The sequence below is a fragment of the Planococcus citri genome, chromosome 4, assembly GCF_950023065.1.
Source record: "Planococcus citri chromosome 4, ihPlaCitr1.1, whole genome shotgun sequence".
Taxonomy (NCBI): Eukaryota; Metazoa; Arthropoda; class Insecta; order Hemiptera; family Pseudococcidae; genus Planococcus; species Planococcus citri.
This window is the reverse complement of record NC_088680.1, coordinates 17,818,679-17,825,077: the sequence shown is the minus strand read 5'-3', so window position 1 is coordinate 17,825,077 and position 6,399 is coordinate 17,818,679.

The window sequence follows — 6,399 nt, the reverse complement described above, 5'->3', positions numbered from 1 at the left end:
AGTAATTAAAGCTCAAAGTTGTCAAATTCAGTGATGTGGAGTAAAGAGAATTGAACTTCAGCTTTGTCTGCCCGGAAAAATTTCGCGAAACCATGTTAATAGATTTGCATACCCAGTTCGCCGTAAATACAGAAGATTCACAACCAACGAAATCTACTCTGCACCAATCCGATCCTATAATTGAAATAAAACGCAGGTACAAGTTTTTCAAACTATAGATAATTTTTATTAAATTTTTACGTACACTTCACATTGACAAATCGAAGAATAAAATTACCTCCCGATATCGTTCATCAAACACCACTCGACGAATTTCCCATTAACATACGAGTATTTAAATACCGATTAATACGATCACGATTACGATCATAAGAATGCAACAACTGCTCAATATCATCAAAAGGAGAAGTTTGGCCAGTATGGGGGTTAGTATTATTATACCGATTAATACGATCACGATTACGATCATAAGAAAGCAATGTCTGCTCAATAGCATCGAAAGGATGAAAAAACAAACGTTTCACTTTTTTCAACTCATCATCGTCAACAAATATCATTTCAACAACTTTCACAATATTATCGGAACAATCACGAAGGGCTTTCTGGCATTCACGATAGTTGTTGATAGAGACGGCTATCTCTGATACGTACTTTTGCTTTACCATCAGTCTCGAGGCAAGATCGTTTACAAAAGTTTCGTCGATAAATTCGCTGAATTTATTCCATTTATTGATGTTGGTAATGGGACCAACTCCACAACAGTGCCGTGCTCTTAATTCTTTTTTCAGGAACTGTTCTTTGAATACTTGAGCAGCGCTTGCATCGTAAGAACAATAAAATTTTATTTGTTCAGTGAATTTTTCATACTCTTGATCACAAATTAGCCAATGATGCAAATATGCTTTGAAATAGTGAGACTGTTTTACAAATTTTTTCAGCGCCAATTGGTCCTCGATGTGAGGCAAACATGAGTTCACTAAACAGTTGAACGATTCGGGACTACACTGGTAAAAAAACAGGCTATTAGCTAGCTTCAAAATCAGTTCTTTTCTCTCAATTGAAGAGAACTGATGAAGCACTTTGCTCAAAAATTCTAGAATGTGGGGCCGGTCGGGGTGGCCAATACAGGAATGAATGAATGAGTTCAGCCAGTCTTCAACGTAAATCAAACCGTTTCTTTGGTAATCAGAAGCAGTATCCCAAATCTCAACCAACGAAGACATCCATCCAGCAGTATGTATACTACGAAACACCAGTTCGTTGATAATCGAAGCAAACTCCCACACTTTGATGTGATTTTTAGAACGTCTCCAAATGCAAAGTACATATCGTGGAGAATTGGAATACACGATGGAACAATATATTCCCGTACCAGTCTTCGCAAACAAACGTTGTCGCTGATTGCAATTCATTTTAGAAATTATCTGCCCGAAAAATACGCAAGTGCAAGTGGTGTAATATCGGCCATATTTCCGTTTCTCTTCGTTGTTGTCTGCAGCTAGAGAAATCAAATAATCGGCAACTGCTACCTGATCATCGTCATCTAAAAGGCTCCAAAAGTATTGGTTGATGAACCGATCACAAATATTGAAAGCCTCTGCGATGGCGCGGGATCCTTCCACTTCAAGCAGTTCATTTCTAAATCTAAGGTAACAAATCCAATAGTAAAACACCCAGCCGTTGGAAGAATTCACATCTGCGTAAAATTCTGCCGGCAACGAATCCAACGAAAACTTATTCATTTCGTCCTCCATGCAATAGGCGCTCATAATGATAAATTTGTGCACATTTGTCAAACAGTCGACTTGTAGCAAGTTTGCGGCGGTTTTTAGACAGTCGATTTCACCATTCGTCGACCAAACCAACCAGTTTGGATCAATGCTAGGAATTTCATAATGATATTTGGAAACTCTCTTTGGAAATTTCATGAAATGTAAAAAATGTTCTGCAAATCGTTTAATACTTCGGTCAACTTCTCGTAGGTCATTTTGGAGTGTATCTTTAATGCAACTAGGAATATTCAAATCCTTTATCAGCTGTACAGAACGGTCTAGACAAGAAGTATCTTGCGCATTGTCAAGCTGGAACTTCTCCAAACCATTGCACCATATTCCTCGAGCTACTTCACGCGATGCTATTTCTTTTAAGTTTGGTACATCGTAAATATAAACATAAGGATCGTTGCTGCCATCGAAAATGAAATTTCCTTCGGCTTCGTGTGTTTGATTAGTAGACATCATGAGTGATCTGTAATTTAAAATAAAATTATTGTTGTGGTTTTTGGAAGCCCGTACAGTTGGAGGCAAACTTGAAATTTAGTCGCTTTTTACAAATTTTGATTCGCAGAATAACATAATATTCACAATCTCATCTTATAAGCTTAATAAGTAGGGATCGTAGAAAAAAGTTTCAGAAGAATTAGATCTAATTTCATAAAGAGTTGTCATAAATTTTAAAACGCCATTTCATGGGGATATGAGAAAAGGGAGATTAAATATTTTAAATAAAGGAAATTCCCCTCAATGTATGTATTAGTCCGGCATATGACAATAGGGGTAATTGCACCCCCCCCCCCCCCCGCCAATCCTCCGGGACAACGTTTTTCTTAAGGGGAACATCCTAAAGAACATTTTAAAGCAAACTTGCCCAAAAAAATGTTGGCCTTACTTACAAAATGGCGGCCATTTTGATTGACAGGTCAGCAGAAATCGCAGATTTTGCGTTTCAACATAGGACTTGCACGAAATTTTTCAAACCTTACAAAAGTAGATCGAAAGATCATGCAAAAATTTATCACCTGTCAAAATTTCAAGTGCTAAAGTGCGTTTTTAGATTTTTGGTGCACTTCTGAAAATCCAATTTAGGCCAAAAATGAGGGGAAAAATCAAAATTTTACCAAATAGACCAAGAAAGCTGAAATTTGGGACATACCCTATTTTCGACATGCCAAATCGATTGGAAACGGTTTCAACCCGTTTTGAGCAGTTCTGGAGTCTCCAGCAGATTTTTGAAACTCGAAATTCCCACAAAATTCCATCTAATTGGAGTTGTAAAGCTGAAATTTATTCTAAAAACTAATTTCAATACGCTACGAAGTACTGCAGGTAAGTTTCAAGTCATTTTAGAGCCTCCAGCGACTTTTTTAAAATTCCTGAAGCCTCCAGCAGATTTTTGATACTATGAATTTTCACAAAATTTCATCAAATGGAGATGGAAAGCTGAAATTTACTCTACACTCCAATTTTAACACCCTTTAAAGACGACTTCAGGTGGGTTCAAGTCATTTTAGAGCCTCCAGCGGCTTTTTTGAAAATTACGGGTGCCTCCAGTAGATTTTTGAAACTTGAAATTCCCGCTACATTAATTTATCAAATGGAGTTGGCAAGCTGAAACTCACTTCGCAGACTATATGGTGGTTTCAAAAGGTTCTGAAGCTTCCAGATACTTTTAGGAAATTTCAATTTTCCAAAAAAACGCCATATAACCTTTCAAAAAGTCGCTGGAGACTCCAAAACGACTTGAAATCCACCAGCAGTCAACTTCGTAGCATATTGAAATTAGTTTGCAGAATAAATTTCTACTCTGCATCTCAGTTTGATGAAATTTTGTAGAAATTTCAAGTTTCAAAAATCTACTGGAGGTTTCAGTAATTTTCAAAATAGTCGCTGGAGGCTCTAAAATGACTTGAACCCACCTGAAGTCGTCTTTAGAGGGTGTTAAAATTGGAGTGTAGAGTAAATTTCAGCTTTCCATCTACATTTGATGGAATTTTGTGGGAATTTCGAGTTTCAAAAATCTGCTGGAGGCTCCAGAACTGCTCAAAACGGGTTGAAACCGTTTTCAATCGATTTGGCATGTCGAAAATAGGGTATATCCCAAATTTCAGCTTTCTTGGTCAATTTGGTAAAATTTTGATTTTTTTCCCTCATTTTTGTCCTAAATTGGATTTTCAAAAATTCACTAAAAATCGAAAAACGCTCTTTAGCACTTGAAATTTTGACAGGTGATAAATTTTTGCATGATCTTTCGATCTACTTTTGTAAGGTTTGAAAAATTTCGTGCAAGTCCTATGTTGAAACGCAAAATCTGCGATTTCTGCTGACCTGTCAATCAAAATGGCCGCCATTTTGTAAGTAAGGCCAACTTTTTTTTGGAAAGTTTGCTTTAAAATGTTCCTTAGGATGTCCCCTTTAAGAAAAAAGTTGTCCCGGAGGATCGGCGAGGGGGGGGGTGCAATACTCCTATTGTCATATGCCGGACTATACGTAGATGTCCACTAGGGCGGGTCGAAAAAAATCGTAGGTCTCAGAATTTTCTGAAATTCACATATGTGGTTCCTTTTGAGTTGAAACCACCCCAAAAAAATTTTTAGCCCCCCACGGCACCATGGGGCTGAGCCACGTGGCCTCAAAGTGGGGCCATTTTAGCTAAAAATTCACGTTTTTCAGGTTTAAAGCTCCAAAATCGATTTTTAAAATTTACGGCTAGCACTCAATTTGTAGAGTTTGAGATGCTGAATCTCCCTGTGGAGTTCATTTTTTTTTTCGGTGGTCGCTTACGTCGGCATAAATTCGTTGAAAGTATGAAAATTGCTGATTTTAAGGTGCCAGGAAAACTTTTCTGCGAATTTATGCCCAAATGGTGTTTTGTAGGAAGACATATCAATGTAGTAAGTTGTATATGTAGTCGAGGGGTTAAATTTAGAATCATCAATATGCCCTCAGATCGCTGATAGGGTACATGATTCGACTTTTGTACAACATTTTAGGATTTCATCAATTTGAAAATTTCATCAGATTGCTTCTACCTACTTTTTTCATGTTTTCAAAAAAATTTTCATTTCATTTTTTAAAAATTCAATTTTGAATGAGATATGTATCTTGGAAGTACACAAAACCTTTTTTGAAAAATGTGAAAATCATATTTTTTCATTTTATCCAAAACTAAAATTTTTCCTGATTCAGAAACGTAAATTTTTTTGTCACAAATTTCAGTTTTTTTACCAATTTTTTTCATGAATTTCGAAATTCTAGAATAAAATTTTTCGAAATTGAAAACTTAGCAATATTTATTAGATCTTATCTTACTTACGCCAATTTTATTGTACCTAATGTAAAAATTGTTCCTCGTCAAGTCGAAGTTTGAGAAAAGCGGAATGAAATGTTGAATGTAAATTTTTTCTTGCAAAATTTTAAAAAATATTGGAAAAAGATAAGCTAATTATTTGATGAAATTTGTTCTAATTTTGTATGAAATGTGATCGAAGTGCATAAATCATATAAAATGTCATAAAATCCTATAGGCCTTTAAGGCTTCTTCACTTGTCATTAAATTTTTCACATTTTTCAAAAGTTTGAGAAAAAAGATGGCCACAAAAGACCGAGCTCATACATGTGATCTTCATCATTCTAGTATTTTGGTGTAATTTTATTCATTATCATCAGAAAATTAAGTATTATCGTGTTCAATTTCTAAAATGTATCGATTTCATGATAGATTGAATAATATCTCAAAAATAAAGTAGGTAGATTTCAAGCGAACGATAAGTACTCAATTTTCGATAATTTCTGCGATCTGGGTTTCGTAACATTTTCAAAAATATTCTCACCAACATCAAAAATGTCAATCACAAGTATAGATATGATTCTAATAGGTACTTAGCAATAAAAATACGAGTACAATGAGTACATAGTAGATATTGTCAATACAATCATAAATTTACTCACCATGAACTGTATGAATCTCGAAATCGAATAAATCGTCAGTCACGTCTTCCAAATTCCAAAAAAAAAATTTTTTTTAATTTTAAAAAATAAAGTGAACCAGGTATCCACGATACTTGAAAGCTAATGTACGACTCAAACAAATGCAAGCACGTGTTATTGTACCACCAGACAGGTGTTTGTTAGAAATGCATCAAAAGTAGCTATAGCTACACTACCTTTGCAAACACACCTTCATCCTTCGTGTTATTAATGATTGATGATGAAGTCCAAGCAATCATCCGGAACAAATAAAACGCATAGAAACTACCTATTTTTCATGTTCTTCTAAATAAACATAGTTAGATTCAAAAAAAAAAAAATGTAGCCCTACCTACTTGGCAAATATTTATTCAATTTTTTTTTAAATTATAAGAATAAAGGTAAAAAATTTGACTCACATGAAAAATGTTTTAGTTACTAAATTTTTGAAAGCTCTTGCTCTCGCTTTGCTCATTTGTGCGAATTTGTCACGAAAAAATCTAATCCAGAAAAATCAATTTTCCAAAGTTGAAAATAATGTTGTTTTTTTTTTACTGCAGGATTAAACAATTTTCAAAGTTTTTGCCCTTACTTTGCTCTGGCTACTTCACTTTTTTTCTAAAATTGTTTCTAAAAACTACAGCAATAAGTTCAG